The sequence below is a fragment of the Pinus tabuliformis genome, chromosome 3_1, assembly GCF_031772625.1.
Source record: "Pinus tabuliformis cultivar Carrire ecotype Pingquan chromosome 3_1, CPIR1, whole genome shotgun sequence".
NCBI lineage: Eukaryota > Viridiplantae > Streptophyta > Pinopsida > Pinales > Pinaceae > Pinus > Pinus tabuliformis.
Genome location: NC_142301.1, coordinates 685,214,348 through 685,232,829, shown reverse-complemented (window position 1 = coordinate 685,232,829; position 18,482 = coordinate 685,214,348). Strand labels below are relative to the sequence as shown.

General features: G+C 40.1%; 1 pseudogene; it reads left to right on the top strand.

The window, feature by feature from the left end:
- Positions 1–4,847: 4,847 nt before the first annotated feature.
- Positions 4,848–18,482, top strand: part of LOC149188970 (putative purine permease 5 pseudogene) — a 60,184-nt pseudogene continuing 46,549 nt past the window's right edge.

The following is an 18,482-nucleotide window of genomic DNA, read 5'->3' as shown; positions in this document are numbered from 1 at the left end:
ACGAACTACCGGGTTGATAAAATTAAAGAATGGAGTTCCAGGAGTTGTAGCATTATTGCTACAATACTGGGGCCCACCATCTTTTTGGCGCTGTTGCCGGGGAAGCGTCAGAGTATTGGTGATTGTTGCTTTTCTTCTATTTTCCTTTTCTCGCCTTCTTCTAAGTAGTTTATTTCATTTCCATTCCGCAATTTCCTTTCCGCAAAAGTAGCATAGACATTCCCGCTTTCATAGATTCGCATTTCAATTCCGCAATTTCATTTCTGCAAGCGTAGATTAGCATTTCAATTCCGCAAGCATAGACTAGCATTTCATTCCTGCAATTTCATTTGAGCAAAATAGATTAGTCATTTCCTGCTTTCATTTCAATTCCACATTTTCATTTTAGCAAGATAGTTAGTTGCAGTTCAATCTATCTCAGTTTTGCAGGTAGAAGTAGAAAAAAGAAAAAATCAACCAAAAAGATTTCATTTCATGCCTTGTAGGAGTAGAGATGAGTTAGAAAAATGATTGCACAACACCCCCACTGCTTCACACAGCCAACCTTCTCTCTTCTTCGATGGCTGTGAGAGAAGAACCCCTAAGTGGCCAAAAAGACATACTTAAAGAACCTCTAGGGGAGAAGAAGAAGAAACCATTCCTCTGGAGCAAATGGCTACAAGCAGAAATGTTGGGAGCAGTCCCTTGTCCAAAGATGAATTTGAAGATCAGATAGAAGGTTTCAAGAGTGATATGAGGCAGTTTCTTGCCATGCAATTGGATACCCTGTGGATCCAAAAGAAGCAAGAGGAAGCCAAGAGGGCTTTGGTCATCTTTTGTCCCAGGTGCTCTATAAAGCATCCTTGGAATGAATGTCCAATGCACTCCCCAGAAGTGTGTTTCATCTGTGAAGAATAACATCCTATAGATCAGTGCCCTTCCTTACCCAAAATTAAAGTTGCATATCAGAGAGTTAAAGGAGCCACTGAACCACTCTATTACCAGTAGGAACTGCAAGGGACACCTGAGATCTATTATGACCCCTATCAAGCCACTTTCATGCCTTCTTGGGGTCCCCCTGCTCATCCTTCCTGGTTCACACCTCCTCCTTGTTCCTTCACAGATCCATATTATGCCCAACCAGCTGCTCATTCGTTTCACTCTTATGCTCAGCCACAGCCTCAGTGGAATGCACCTTATCAGGAGTGGAGGCCCCAATACAACACTCCTCCCGCTTATTTTCCTCCACCACCTGCTCATCCACAACCATCGCCTCCTCCTCCACCAAGGCAACCCCAAATGCCTACCCAACCACAATGCCATCCATCTCCATCTCAATTTCACACCTCCACTCAACTACCCGTACCATTTCCAAAACCACACAATGGAGCAGCTCAACCCCATTGCAAATCTGAGGCACAACATATCCAAACAACTCCTCTTGAGCCCAATGATCTTCACCAAAGCTCAGGAAGAGTGTTGCAAAGCAGAGATTATATTGACAACATTGAAGGACCAAAAGAAAAAGAAGATTCCAAAGAGGAGATCAAAGAACCATGGGCTGCACTTGATGAAGAGAAGAGATCAGAATCAGAGATCGAGAGAGTTCCCTCATGGTTACCATCAAATCTTCCATGTATTCAAGAGAAAGATCAACAAAAAGAGGAAGATCAGAAGGTCATGATAGAAGGTGACATGAAGAATGATCCAGATCAGCAAAAGAACCAAGGATATCAAAGCTATATTGAGATATGGTTTCAGAAGGTCACTAAGTTGCAGCAGTACTTTCTTCCTCAGCTTTGTTTGATCCCTTCAATGCCAGATCATTTGGTCTCTGAGATCTGGATACTTGTCCAAGCATGCATCTCGAGCCTTCACATCATTTTTTCTCTAATCTCGATGTGCACATGGCTCCATTGGAAGTATTCTTATACTTGAAAATGATTTTGTTTTTCAAATAGGGTAGGGTAGAAAAAAAAAAAAAAAAGAGAGAAAAAAATGAAAATAAGAGAAAAATAAAAATCTAAGGTGAAAACCTCCTTGGAGGCGCCTTAGATTGGCTCATTGATTGAAAACCTCCATGAGGCGGTCAATGGGTTGGAAAAAAGAGAAAATAAAAATGGAATAAGATCCCTGGGTGAAAACCTTCCTTGGAGGCGCCCAGGGCAGGTAATTAGGGTGAAAACCTCCATGAGGCGCCCTAGTTGTTTTTCAAAAAAAAAAAGAGAAAAAAGAAAAGAAAAATAAAACTAATCTCCATTGGCTAATTGCAGGTTGCAAGAAGGACGTTTCATGACAGGAGGAGCACTCAAATCAAGGTCAAAGGAATTTTCTTGTGCCTTCTACAGGAAGCTCTGTATTTCTACAGGAAACATCCTGTAGAACCTTTGGACGAACCAAATTCAAGTTTAAAATGGAATCTGATGGTGGGAAACTATTGATTAGGCCTACAAGCACTTGTGTGTCCATCCCTTGACTTTCTCCATCATTTTTTCCACCTCATTGTGCTTCTCATTGTGCTTCTACAGGAACTTCCTGTAGAAATTGTGGGAAACTAGACATGGATTTCAAAAAGTGGTTTGGCGAACATGGTAGCTTCCTTGAGGGTTCAGAAGTCCTCATGCAATCTTCCAACTCCTCCTCCATCATCTCCATACCTGCATCACAGCCCAAGCTCATTTTTTCCTTCCATGCAACCACTTGCAAAAAGCCTTGAAGCAAAAAGACATAGAACAAAATTTGTTTTTGCCATAACTTGAGAACCATGCATCCATTTGACAAACCGTTTTATGGGGAATTGTACAAGGTTGATGGCAACATGCTTGAGCAGTTCCATGCAATTCCGGTGCATGGTTTCCAAGAAATCAACCTCCATCACCATCAGCCTTTTTTGCATTTTCTCCATATCCGTGCATCTGTTTCAAAGCCTGTTTCATGGGGATATGCATGTGAGTGATGGTAACCTACCCAAGCAGTTTCAGCCGATTCCGATGCACGGTTTCCGAGAAATCGAGCTCTGAAATATTCAGCCATTTTCCATTTTTCTCGAAATCCGTGCATCCATTGATCACGATTTTGCTATGGGAGATGCATAATGATGATAGGAACATGCTCACCGAGTTTCAGATCAATCCGGTTTACCGTTTGAGAGCAATGGCAAAAACAAGTTCTGGTTTTGTGACCATGCAGCAGCAGCAGCTTGAAGGTGCAGATCTGAACGTGGAAACAATTGCATGCAGCTCAGATCTGGCCAAAGGACACCTGCACAAGGAAAAGCAATCAAAAATCATCAGCCAAGCCCTCATGCAATCAAAGGATCTAAGCATGCAGCAGCAGAATCAGAGCATGCAGCAGCAAAAAGCTTCACAAGCAGCCGTTTGACTTCAGGTACGTGACTAAACCTTGTTCATCTATTGCATGAATCTAGTCTAAGCATTGCATGAACGAATGGAATGGTGAAATTAAGCCATGAATGTAGCAAGACACCCAGTTCTCTAGCACTCACGAGAAAGTCACGCAGCATGCATGGGTCAGTCATGCACGTGAAATTTAAAAAACCACGGACAGTGTGGGTAGTCTAACTCCAGTGCAACTGATGGATGAGATTTCAAGCAGAGAAAAAATAGTAACCACTGCAGTTCATGATAGCACAACAGTTTGCATGGGGCCAACGTGTAGTTGGCCAGCTCACCCTTCATCAACGAAAATCTTCATAAACATCCAATCGAACTCTCACAGCTATTGTTTCTAGTTTATCATCGTCCTTGCAGCTGTAACAAGCTCCATAGAAATGTCTGGAATCCGTGTTGTTGCATGCATGGACTCTTCGTGCAATGTCTGGAATCCGTGTTCATGGTGTGGTACCTCTGGTTTCAATGACTCTTAAGAAATGTGCTATAGATCCTTCTCCTTCTATGAGAAGGTGTGCTGCAAATGCTATTCCAAAGCTTTATGATTTGGAGCGGGAGGAACCTGATACTGCCCATGCAAGTTTTACCTTTCCAGCTTCTGATCAAAATCTCCTTGCTGGTGTACTCGTGAAAATTGTTATTTGATCATTCCCATTATCCAGAAGAGAATGAAGCCCTGCATTTTCTTTCATGAAAGTGTCAAAACTGAGTAATATTCATGTCATCCCTTACTGGTAGTGACCATGAATGCAATGGAATCCTTGTGTGTCAATTCCATCACACGCAGATGAATTCTGTTCAGTTATTGTTTTCTTCTTGTGTGCAGTAAATATATATATTTATGGAGCAGAGATAAAAGGGTTTAAAATCAGAAACTAATCAGAAAATCTTCGGCTCTTTTGGTAATCACTAGACACTGGGAGCAAGCAGTCAAAGGCTCCCCTTATGAGTTTCTTGAGAAATGCATCCTGCTTTTGTGGGTACCTGTGTGCAGAGCCTGGTTGTTCAGAGAAAATAAGAGAAAGTGTCTTGTCCAACAAAGGAGCCATAGTAAGCATAAACTCGACAGGGTCAGGGATTCTGATTCACGGAGCATTAGTGCTCACTACTCATGGAACTCTCCCATCAATAACTGCTGCAGAGGACTCGGACATCCTGGTGACCCAATGAAGCTTGTTTCTGCACCTCAGAGGAAAAGAATTTCTGCTACTGCCTTTTGGAAGATTATGTAGGGAAGGCAAACAATGTTGGTGCCGATCAGAGTGGGCCTGGAAATGATGATGGGTGTTTAAAGGAAAATGCCACTGTAAATACTCAAGAGGAGAAAGATGCAAAGGAGCCCATTAAAGTTGTGCTTTTGAAAGGGACACAAAATTTGCACACACCGAAAAAGTGCATAAAGAGAGCATTCATGCTCATAAAAATGAAATTCACAATGTCAGCCATAATGGATTAGAAATGCAGCTTCCGAAACAGCATTTTAATTCCGCCATTCCAAAAGTGGTATGTAAAGAAACTAGCCCTTCACATCCAACTATTATTCAGAAGAAAATTCAGCAGCATATGGAGATAAGTTTCCCTAAAGTGACACATGAGGAAATCATTCCTACACGCTTGACTGAGGTCCAGAAGGAAACGTACCAGCTCTTGGACATAAGGTTTCCTCTTAAACAAGATAAAGGTAAGGAGAAACAAGTTTCTCTTTCACAACTCAAGGAACATATGTCAAATATTTATGCAGAACTTGATAATACAGAGGGCATGAAACGGGTTGAAGATTATATATTAGGTATGCCAGATGGCCAGAGTGCAGCTCAATACGAATTTAAAGAAGCTGGTGTTTCTAATGAACATGAGAGAAGAGAGGAAGGATCTCTGATTTTTTCAGCATTGAAGGATCCCTTGTCGGGCATTCATATGCTTAGTGATCTGGATGAACAGAAACATATGAAACAAAACCCATCAGATATGGAAGAGGTGTGGTGGAGACCTACAACTGATTATGCAGAATCTAGTCAACATGAGGCAAATAGGGGAAAATTGATTAGTTGTGCACAGTTAAAGAAGCCAGTGCCAATTGTTTGTATCAAAGCCAAAGCATAAGGAAAGGAAACACCTTTATCATATTCGTGTTGCTTGGAAACATGACCATGGCTTATCTTGTGGATTTAACCAACTTTCTTGTTACAAGACATACGAGTGCCCTCACGTTGCAGGTTTTAGGGAATGCCAAGGGCACCATTTCTTCCATATGATTGCATATACTTGTGCACTCATAACAAGGCTGAGGATTCACTAAGAAAAGCAACAGACAGTGAGGAAGAAGAGCAGAAGGGCGAGAAGACGAAGGCTGCCACAGCCAAGCTGAAAGGAAAAGCACCCTCAGCCAAGTAGGCTAAGACAGTGCCGACTGTTTCTACAGGAAGACAGAGAACTGTTTCTACAAGAAGTTTGAAAAGAGGGAAGCCAAAGGAGAAATCAGCCGAGATGTTAGCCAAAGAAGCCACCAGGGCCATCAAAGACGAGGAGAGAGATTGGTTGCTCAGAGGATGAACAACACTTTCAGTAGGGGGGTGATGATGAGCCCCAAAAATGTACAATTATTTGGGCTCATTCAACCTCCTAATTTGACTTAATCCACCATTCTCATTGGTTTATTGCATGTTTTTGATTATTTTTATGCTAATAGAGTGAATTTGGTTAGTCATTATGCCAACAAGTCTAATGGGTGCTTTGTGTAGCCTTTTTGGTCAATTTGGAGACAAAATTAAAGGTCTTAATGAGCACTTGGCAGCCAAATTCGTGGGAAGACAAGCTAGAGGATTTGTAGGAAGGTGTCCCCTTCATTTATGGGCCCTTGCCTCGAATTATCCACCATTAGCTCGGAGTTCAAGGGCCACCAAATCAATCAACACAAGGGCAGCGAAGCAAGTCAAGTAGGACTGCTGTTAACTCCAAGTTTTGGGCAGCCGAGTCCCTAAATTTTAGGAGGACTGTTGGGTCCTCAAATTGTATAAATAAGAAGGCTTAGGGCCTCATTTGGGTTAGCCAGTGTAGCCAGTGGATGTTATCTAGTTAGCCAGTAGATAGCAGCTAGTAGATATTCATTTCGTAGTCTTGTTGTAGCTAGTTTGTAGTTCGATTTTTATGCAATAGATTAGCTTTGCTTTCAGCTCATTCTCAAGCTCTCCTTGTGGACAGTTTTGATGTAACTCTTCATTTCTTGATCAATAAAGATGAATCCAGCTTTGCACCAGCTCTAAATCTTTCTTGGGAGGCTGTAGCTCTTGGGGTTGGGCCCATCTCAAGCGCTCAGTACCTCCTTTGTTTATCTTTATGTGTTTGCTGCGTTCTTAAAATAAAATTTGCGCTTTAGATCTTGCTTTGTTATTTTGGTTGTTTTTGATGGTTAAAGTAGCTTTTTATGTTTGGAATCGATTGGTAGGAGTTTGTCATGCATGTAGATCTTTCGGAATGCTCTTGCTCACGTGATGTACATGGTTCTCTTTCCAAACAAGGCTGCTGTTTATTCATTTCATTGACAGTTAGATTAAGTCAGCTAGGACTTACTTTGTTTGCAAGAATTCATTGATTCGGTTGAATGTGCATTGTGCAGGGCATCCCTATCACTCACTCACATGGTCAAGCTTCATCAGAGCCATCTGATTCATCCCATATATAGGCTTCTCGCTTCACACCCATCCTCTTGCCCACGTAACCCTACCTTCTTCTCCATTGTTGTCTCAACTACCTTAAAGCCAAATCAGCCTTCCACATATCATCTCACCACTCCATCCATCAGTTCCTGGGTCACTTCAGACCCCCATCCTACCTCCATAACCATCCATGCATCTTCCATCAATCACCCATCGTCAAAAATCCCATTTCGAAACATCCTGTAGAAGAATGACAGAACTTCCTGTAGAAACCCCTGCAGACTTCCTGTAGAAGTTCATAAACACGGTTGCATGGCATCCAGACTTTGTGAAACTCTCGGAAAGAATGCTAGAGACTCCTTAGACCCTCTCTGTACCATCCCAACCTTTCCCAAAGCATTTCATCCCTTGATCCATCCCTGCACAGTGGAAAACTAGTTAGAAGCACATGCATGATAATTTCAACAACTTAATCAAAAATACAAAAAGATGTTTTCTTCAGATAGTGATAACTTAGTCACATGTATTTGACCTTTATAGAAGTAATGGCATCTCTTCTCGTAGTTTGCATTCTCATTTTTGCATCAGTAGGACTAGTTGGTAGAATTAGGGTTTGCTAGGGTTTGCATTTCTTTTTGTCTTTCAGTTTCTTTTCGCAATTAGATTAGCTTCCTTCGAGTTAGCTTTCATCCATCAATTAAAAAGCTTCTTCTAAAAGCTCATAGAAGTTGGCTTAAGCTTCCTAGTGGACTTGTGCCAGCTGACCAAGTGACAGCTGCGGCAAGAGCTAGTACTTGTGCATACAGCACCGTCGCTTCCAAGTTTGTTACGAACTACCGGGTTGATAAAATTAAAGAATGGAGTTCCAAGAGTTGTAGCATTATTGCTACAATACTGGGGCCCACCAATATTGCAGTAGTAAATCAACCCTCCTCACAATATGAAGATGTAAGTACCAGTAGCTCAGAAGAAAAAGATGAAACCCCTAGTGATAGGTGTGGTAGATCAAGCATCAATATTGAGAGGCAACAAAAAGAGACCAACAACAAAGATGAAGAGAAATAAAATATAATGGCCTTAGAAGCATAGATCAAAAGGATCACAGTTCAAAATAAAGAACAAAAAATGTTGCTATAAATTTTTTATGAAAAGAAGTGTGCATTCAAAGAAGAAATTTTAGATCTGAAAACCCAGATAGAAGAGGGAAAACAAATTGAAATGGAATGAGGAAGGAGTATAAGGAGCTGGAGGATGAGTTCCAAAAATTGAATGTTGAAGTAATTTATGCAAGGAAGAAATTAGAAAGGTTCAAAACTAGTTCTCAAGCATCTAGAAGAAAATTAGAAATTGTTGGAGCATCGAGTAGAAATGGGAAAAATGAGAATTGACAACCATGCAAGAAGAAAAACAATAAGAGTGGGAGGCCAAAGAAGAAGAATAGAATTGGAAAAAGTTACAACTATGGAGTACTACGTGGACATATAGCAGAAATTTGCAGTGATGGAGATATAAAACCTTCTCATAAAAAGGAGCAACCAAAGGAGATGCAATTTGAAGGCGTGCAAAGAATATCTCCATCCGTCAGGTATAATAGTCATTTTTATGGTTACCATTTCTCATGAAATGATTTTAGCCATAGGGATATTGACTGCAGGGCACATGCAAGGTATAAAAATTAGATCAACAAAAGATATCAACATATTCCTCAGTTCCTTGATCACATAAGATGTTTTGTGTGTGAGAATATTGGCCATACAACCAAGTATTGAAATCTTCCCATGTGTTTAAGGAGATCCATTCAAAGGAAGAAGAACATTTAAGGCCAACCACAAAATAAAAGGAAGTATCAGTAGATAAAATTTTGGAGGAGAAAAGTGTAGCAAGGAACTCCCATAAAAAATCAAGGGCTACATCGTCCCAGGGGGAGCATATGGTTCTATCATGAGTTGCATGTAGATTCTTGGATGTGAAACCATATATGGAAGAGTACATGATGACAAATATGCATATTTAGAAATGCATATGTTCGGGGGGAGTTCATGAGGTTTGAAGTATTATTTCTATTTTTAATCATTGGTATTATGATTTATTATTTTGGTGGATCACTTATTCTTATTGTTAATGGTTTTGAAGCAGCTGCATGTTGAGGTGTTTTTAATGTTCTTGGAGGTATGGAAGTCACATGGTTGTCTTATTTTCATGGTCAAGATATGATGGAGGATCATACATTTAGGGGGAGCATTGATTCTTCCTAATAGAGTTGTTAAATGGTTGGAATTGTGTTCTTATGTAGGAGCATGCAGTGCATATTCTTGGCATTGGTTTGAGTTATTTTTTATGTTTCTTCTATTGAGATTAGTTGATGTGTTGGCACATTATTGCTTATGTCTTCTATTTCTAGATGTATCATGTTGTTTATCATGTGGTTTTGGATGGATGAGAGATGTGGAGGATGGTTATTGATGCTTATGATGCTTTGATGCATGTTGATGATGAGATATTGTGCATTGATGGAGAGGATGAAATTATGTTCTACTCACAATAATTTATTGTTGGATCTTATGTTGCTACTATTGATGTATAGTGAAGCTTTGCTGCTAGTATTGTTGTTGTTTCTTGTTGTTTTCTTGCTCATGGCTTGAGTTGATGATTAGTATTTTGATGAGCATCCTGATGATGGGGATATGTATTTGTTTCTTCTTTGACAAATTGCTATGTTTCTACTATCATTTAATTTTATTGTTGATATCTATGTGGAGCATGGTGGAAGTTGCTAGTGGTTATCATGATTTTGTTGTAGGTTTTTCTTTACTGAGCTAGTGCTGGGAAAGGTGTTAAGCGGACATGTACTATCATATGATGTTGTTAGTACTTCTATTGTTTCTTCTACATATTGATATCTTATGTCATTTCTAATGGAGGCCCTATGTTTTGATGCACATGCCATGTATTGCATTCTCATTGTTGCTTCTATATGGAGCATATATTATTGATCATTGACATCATGTACTCATGTTTATTAGGAATGCATAGAGAAGAGAACACTTATTTGCATATGTAAATGCCATATAAGTTTATTTTTCTATCTTTCTGGCATATTTCTCAAGGAGAGACCCATGATGTCTAGTATGCTTTTTCAAATCAGCCATGTATATGTTATTGGAATTCCAAGTCATGTCCTATTTTGTATGTCATTGATGTAGCCCTATTGGGTGAATGATATACTCTTGGGTCATTAGAACCATTGGTTGGTGATAGGTTTGTTATGATGAAGTCATATGTTATTCCTATGTACTTGTCACAACCATGTATATGCTCCATGAAGCATTGTATATGTATTGGACTTCATTGTAAATCATTGCTCAAAGTGAGAAGCAGTCTTGTTTCATGAGGGGTAGTATCTTGTTTTTGGAAAGTAGGCTTATTGTAGTGAAGAGGATGTGTTGCTACAATAGTAGAGAGTGTGTGATCACAACTTCATTACATGCTGAGGGGGAGAATGTTCAATTTTATAGATTTCATAGCATTGGCTAGAAACTTGTTGGCAACTGGTTTCCTTGTTTTACATGCTTATCTTATAGGAGAGACTTATTGGTTTGCATTTGCATGGTGTTGAGTAAAATAGGGGGAGTACTTCTCTCATCTGACACATTATTGGCATTTTTCTTTGGTTTTGGTATGGCCCTTTTCCATTCATGTCAAAGGGGGAGATATTTTGTATTATGGAGATCAACCACAGATGTTGGAGATCAGGTTGAGGTTGACCTCAATGCCAAAGGGAGATCTTGTTGGCGTTGATGTGAACATGGACTTGCTACTGTTCATCATATGCCTTATGTCCTCTTGATGTGTGATGAGTGTTTAGCTTGTTGGTCTTGTTTTTTTTCATTTATGTCAACATAGTTAAAAGAATACCTAGTGCAGGAATGGGAGATTGAGTAGAGATGGATTCAGGACATGTTGTGTTGGTTTGTTGCAGGTGATGTTTCTACTTCTTGTGTTAGAGGTGCTCTACACGTGTTGACTTGATGTTGTTGCTGCAAGTGTTGGAGATGCTACTTCTACATGTGTTGGAAGCACTAAAGATGTTGCTAAATGTGTTGGACATGTTTATACATGTGTTGGAGATGCTGGACAAGATTTGGAAGAGTTGAGCTACTAGATGGAGATCACATGGTGTATTTCATATAGTTATGATTATGATGCCATATTATGAAATTTATGAATGTTTTCATGGTGTAAAAGTGTGTCTGTAGGTGTGTCATGATCTCCCCAGATTACTCCTAGAGATCATCTCCAAGTGGTGGCTTAAACATATGTAAAACTTGAGTTTTAAGGGATATATGTAGGCTTCCTTCACAAGAGTCGTGTATACGCAGGTTCCCTTCAAAGCAATCACATATATATCCTGGAAGTGCGTTTATTTTCATTCCTCACACATATTAAGTTAATATATGGGTTTTTCGACTTGTCTTGTTCAGAACCTTTCATGTAAAGGTCGAAAAAGGATAGGGAGCTTCTAGAAAGTGATTAAAATTGAAAATATATTTTATGAAGTGGAGTGAGTGGCTTGATCAAGTTAATGAGTTGAAGTTGTATCAAATCAAGCATATGAAAAAAGTTTTTGAAGGTTAGTATTTCTTAGTAGTTATTGAGTTGAGCACCTAAGTTCATCCATATATTGGAGAAAGCTCAATGATAGTATGGTTGGTTCTTTTTGTAATAGCCCTGGTGAAATTTTCATGTAATAAAAGTTAAGAAAGGAAAAATAAGACCATGGTTAAGGGACCCTTATTCCCAGATGAATGTTTGGAAAATATATCCTAGTCGGCATCACTGGATGTGTCTTTTGGCTAAGGAAAATTGGCAAAGGCTAAGGCAAAGGCATTAAAAGGCAAAAAGGCATTTGTGGGACATTTATTTATGAAAATGAAGGAAATTAGGAGAAAAGGAAGGTAAAAGGTCATAGGTTGCACGGGAGGAGGAAATTGAAGGAAAATAATGCAAAATGAAGAAATTAGAGGTCTCATTCATAAAAAGGCTAATGAGGATTAGTTCATGGCTTTTGTAAAGTTCAAGTTTGGAGCTCTCTCATTTTTATTTCTCTCTCTCTCACTCTCTTGGTCCCTTTGAGTTTCCTTGGAGCATTCTAGTTTGGAGCAAAGGAAAGGGAAGGCAAGGAAAGGAAAGGAAAGGAAAGGAAAAGAGAGCAAGGAACAAGGAAAGGAGAGTAGGATCAAGCAACTTTAGTAGGAATACTTGTAAGTAACCTTTTGCATGTGTGATTTCATAACTAGTTTGGACATGATTTTCATGTTGGTGTATGGTTCTCTTGTTATCGGTGGCATGGTTTTGCCAGGTTATGACAGTGGTTTTCAGCCTAACAAAGCCTTTTTCTAGATGCCATGGTATGTTGGGATGTTTATTTTGGTTTTGGAAGTTTGGAATTGCCAAATGGATTTTGGAATCTGGGGAGGTGGTGGTATCAAGGTTCATTCCCAAAAGCCTAGGAATCCCTTGATCAATTTTAGCAAGATACATGGTAAAACCTGAGGGAGAAGTCTCGGTTTAGGGCATAGTGATCCAGCTTGAATTGCGGTAAATCATGAGAGATAAGGAGACAAAATATTCCTCAAGGATAATCATGGATTCTAGATGGCATCTAAAGTTCTATTCAATTGTGATCGAAGCACCAATTTTAGTGTGATCTTGGTTGGATGAGGGTGGAGGTGGATTAACCATTGGATTCCATTGATTTTTCTTGGATTGGTTGTTCTATGAGATCCCACATTAATGCTTGGAATATTGCACAGGTGTGACTCGCTGAAAGAGAGATTTTGTTCAACCATGTCTATTGTCAGGTGGTACATGGAAGTCCCGAACCAAGTTTGATTTTCCTATGATTAATAAAAACTAAGTTCTCTTATGTTTGCACTGCTTCATATGTGGATTGAATGGCTATCATCTCTATGATATTTATATGGTTTTATGCTAGTTATAAACATGGTTGAATGATTGTTTCATGTCATGGTTATTTCATATATTTACTTGTAACTGTTAAATGGATGGATTCAAGACCTAATTAATGACATAGTAGTTCAAGGGAGAAAGAGGTGATCCTTCTGGTTATGTTTCATGAGTTGTTTCAATCATTTATGCTTTGTCTTGTATCCTAGACTTGTAGGTTGCATTGATGCCAAGTGTTTGACAAAAGGTCAGTCCCGGTTGGGGATGCTCAGGCCTAGTCCTAAGGATGATTTTGATTGATCAGTATGGTTATTATTTTTTTAATGATTTCTAAAAGTTACAATAAGTTCTGGGCAGAGGCCATGATTATAGGCTAGAAAGGTGGCTCAAATCCCTGAGTTGCTGACACAGAACTGGTAATTCTGTATCACAGTCGATGGCAGGTAGGCCTATGAGAGTGACTTTAAGTTTCTAGTCACTCCCTTTCCCATAGAATGAGAGCGACTATGGTCTAAAAGTTGCAGAATAGAAGTGGGACCCAGGGATAGGTTTTCCGAGTGGTTGACTTGTCTCCTTAGGGGTCTGTTGATGATGTTTGATGATTGTATGTGATGTTCTATTCATTCCACTTCCTTAAGGTGATGTAAGAGATCAAATATAATTGTAGTAGCATCTATCCTCATGGTTACCTCGGTTAGCATGATTACTTTGGTTTGACCTGGGAGGGGGTGTTACATATTGGTATCAGAGAATGGTTACGCTCTCTTTGGGTCATATCTGGTGCTACAGATATGAGTGAATGTGTTGGTCATGCATGTATGTCATTTGTGTGTGTGGCTCTTACACTTGCATTCCTTGTGCTTGTTTCACTACATCATATTGATCATAGTAGTAGTAAGGTACTCATGAGGAACTTGACGTCGATTTTATAGAATGCATTATCATGAGTATATGACTGGTTATACAATTATATGCAGTTTGATTGCATTCATGTATGTTGGCTTGCATTCTTGGTTATTTGATTACATGCATCAGTCTTGTAGGTTGATTATAAGAATTGATTGCTTATGCTCGACTACATGCGGTTATGTGTATGTGTAGTTGATTAGGCATTTATTATGTAGGTGGATAGTTGCATGATGCAATGTGTATACTAGATTATTGGCTGTCGTCATGCATGAGGTCATAGCATGCATTGTTGATATGGCTTTACATAGATGACTGGACCTTGCTAGTATGATGGTTATGTGTTGATGCACTTATTGATATATGTCTATAAGTTATTATGGTTATGTTGTACATGCATCATGTTGATTTGACGATCTTGAAGATAAGGTATCCTCCTTGAATATGCTAATGTACATTGATTTATGGTGATTTGGTTTAGCTGACATAGTATGCATTGCAGGAAGGAGATCAGATGGCTAGCAAGATGGTAGACTATAGAGAATCTCCCTATGAATCAGATGGTAAGCGTGGTGTGGGCCACTCCTCTGACTTAGAAGACACCTTGAGAAGCTTGAAGGAATAAATAATGAGTTGCAAAGTAGTCAATAACAAAATCATGTAGGCACAATAGAAATAAGTAGAGGTGAATGCAATATTTCTTCAGAGTTTGTCAAATTTGCAGTGACAAGGACCTCTTCGGATCAACCATGGACATGAGGATAAAACTAATGGGGCATATGGTAGCATGTCTTATAGTAGTCACAAGTTAGATAGATCTGACATTATCAAATATGGCAAGGTGTTGGACACTCCGGATAGGAGAGGTACTGAACAGAGGTATTACTCTAGTTAAGGTTCTAATAGACATCATGATCGTCATGATTATCATCCATACATGGGGAATGATAGAGGATATTTCATGAATGTGTTCAAGAAGGAAAATCCACCTACTTGTTGATGATGCTGGACCCGCGAACATTTAGGGGATCACCCCGGTATGAAGTCCCAACTAGACCTCACACTGTTTGGTGTAGGAGTCCCATCTGATATGATTGCCCGGTTGCCATTGTCTTAAGGATTTGCATCAACTCTTGCTTGTCAGCACAAGAGAGTGGTTTGCTTTGTCTTCAAGAAGTGAGGTTCACGTGCCTGGTGAATGTAAGTGTCACTTATGTCAATGGTTCTTTCATTATCGAGGGAGAGGGTGAGAGTGAGTTCCAAGTTTATTGGGAGCAGTCCCAACACCGCTAGGAACACATACCACAACAAGACATGCATAGATTTTGAAGGAGCAGTCTGCACAGATGCAGAAGTCACAACATACAAAGTAAGATAACATGGACAATAGTCATGAATCAGCTCGAATGAGTGAAATAGTTGTTACAACAAGATTCATGTGAAAGTTTTTCCCGATGTCCAAGAGAGCAGTGTACATGGGCGAGACATCATTAACAACACATACAACACATTTCCATTAATACATTATGCAGTACAACAAATGAAGCATTTTAGATGTAGAACACAGGTTAAAGAAACATGCATTACAAGTGTTAAAGATCAGTCTTACAACATATACAATACATGTGTGGAAATGTACTGGCCTGTTAGTAGGCTTCTGAATTAAGCGAAAGTTCCAAGACATATCATTACACCATACATCACTAACCTCAAGTGCGAGGCATTGGAACCACTACTTACTCCTCAAATAAAAGATTATAGACTCTCTTGGCTATGTGGGAGGAGATGAGGTGAAAATTCCTTTACATGTACAAATGAGGGGGTATTTATAGCCAAGGGTGAAACTAACCTTTCTAGTTATTTGACTACCCTCATGACCCTTTGACTTCCATGAATTTTCAACTTACATGACTCTTTGTTCAACCAGTGGGTCTCTTGGACTTTCATGTTACATCACATTGATTGAGAACAAGCCCATAGTGGAGATGTGGGTGACATGACTCAACATGACATGACATGACAAAGCTGGTACATTTTTGTTGTTGCTGCAGTGCATGTCAAGCTATAGTGTTACTAGGTGATGGATGTATTCATGGTGTATCATAGCTTCACCTCCATATGGCGAAGTGCATGGAGTATTCAATGCTCCTTGGTTCGCTTGATGAATATTTAGCATGTTCTTTCTTGCTTGCACGCTGGAAGGTTTGACAGGCTCATCTGTTCACGAAGGTGCATGTTCGTCGCATTTTCCTGCTTCGCATGACTCGTTCATTCGTCCATTGGTGAACTTGTCCTTTTTCATGTGCTCCCTTCATTCATATCATTCATCGTCTTTTCATGTTTGTCAGTGTACCTGTACTTGCAGTCACTCATGACGAGACGACATCAAATCCAAAACCTCCTATTCTACCATGACACATGATCATTTCGAATGCAGGTGACTGGGAGAGGCAGAAAAGCTTGATGCCAGATAACGGCTCCAGGCACTGCTGATGAAAACTGCGCAAGAGTCACTGAGTGATGGATATGGGAAATCTAAGTCAATAATGATTGTCTGCGAGGTTTGGCTCAGCTGGGAGGAAAAATTGCGCAAATTTTGGGGAGAAAAATTTGGGCTGCTAAAAGGCAACATAGGCATTCTCTGCACATTTTTCGGAATGAATGGGTAGCAGGGCTGGACATCTAAATTTGTGAAATTTTCCAGAGGAAAGGGTCGGGTTGGATGAAGGGTTAGCAGGCAGGGATTGTGTAGTTTTTCTGGGGCACTGCCAAGGAGACTAGCAGCCAAAACTATGCAATTCCCAGAGTGAAGAGTTGGCTGCTCGGGTCACTCACAACCGAAACTACGGAATTCCTAAAGGGAACTTCTAGTTGGCTGTTGGAGTCACTGGTAGTAGAAACTGTGTAATTCATGGACGGAATTGGCAGTCTACTGCTAGGGGTTGCTGGCAGGAAAACTGCACTAAGATCGAGAGGCCGGCTAGCTGATTATCTCTGCGCAATTTATAAGTTGGAATGAATAATGGGCAGAGGAATGCCTACTCATGAACACTGCGCAATTTCTTAGATGAACAGTTGGTTGACTGTCGGGATGGATGACTCAGAAAACTACTCAATTTTTTAAGGGAGACAGTGACAGGCGCTTGGTGTCTCTCTCACTTATCTGGGAAATTTCTTCACTCAGTTGAGTGGGTGAGGTCAGTGGCCTATGCACAATTTTTTAGGGGAGCTAGTCTCAGGATGACTGTCGAGTCTAATTGTCCGGGCGGCCAACATGAGAGCTGATTCAATTGCTTGCGGGAAGCGCAACTTGATAAGACTAGCTTGGTGCTTTTGCATTATTTTGGTTGAAAGTCGATCGAGCCGATGGAAGAGTGATGGTTTGGTTGTCAGAGGGGAGTCAGGTCGTCAGAACATTAGACAAAAATGGTTAAGTGTGTGAACAATTGAAAGATGCATATGTGATCATATGAACATATACTCGCATGACTTGACGACGAAACGACCAAACCATCCAGACACACATGTTCAACAAGACTGACCGACGGTGTAAGTGACAAGTGCAACACTCATGATTGATCCTTCATTGACTGGGATGACACTTAGGTGATAGTGATTGTGACTCTGTGTGTGAGTGCAAAAAATGATTTCATAGTGAACACAACAAGCACATACGAAGGGAAGACTTTGAGCATAAGCAGAACATGGTCGCAAGCATGACTTAGACATCAACATGCAGAGACTTGAATGCAATGAATAAGAAAGGTGGATGTAAAGTCTCACACAAGCTCACGGAGTGAACCCGAGTGTGTGCAGTCATCAAGTGAAACTCAAAGGCTCTGAAATTGGTGTAGGCCAAATATTTGGAGGGTGGTTCTCGCCACTACAATACTTTGTGCCACACTGGTAGAAAGCCATCTTCTATGTTTTGGTTCATTTCTAGAAAAGGGCCTTGATCTTTCAAGGAATATTGAATCATTGTACGGGTTACTTCAATTTCCCCACTTACCCCATGGACATATGTGCTTCACCCTTTGCCAAATTAGTCAAACACAATCAAAAGTTCAGCTTGAATCTCAGTGTTTATAATTCAGGAAGGGTAGTTTAGCTCACAAGTTGAAGATTTTCAGAGTATAATTTTTGATCTCTGGTGTTTCTCTGCTGCCAGCGAGCCTAGAAAGTACCCTGATAGATTCACACAAGAACACACACATTGCTCCACTGCTATCAAGCTTGGTCGATACCCCAATGGAGTTGCATGCTTCACCTCTCCGCGGAGGAAGCCTTTCTCTTCTATTGCCTTTATATTTTTCAAGAGGACTGTGCATAGGAACTTATTTATTTTTGGGGCAGAAGAGGGATCTCGACTTATTGAGAGCAGAAGAGGTTGTTCCTTCAGAGAAGCATGTAAGACCTCTGACATAGGTTTGCTTGTTTAGATTTTCCCCTTCTCCATTTCTACTAGTTGGATGAGCTTGAACACACAGAGCAGAAGGCTGAGTACAGGCATGGGGCTTCCTAATGTGGACATAGGTTCATGGTTGGACCAAAAATTCCCTTGCAG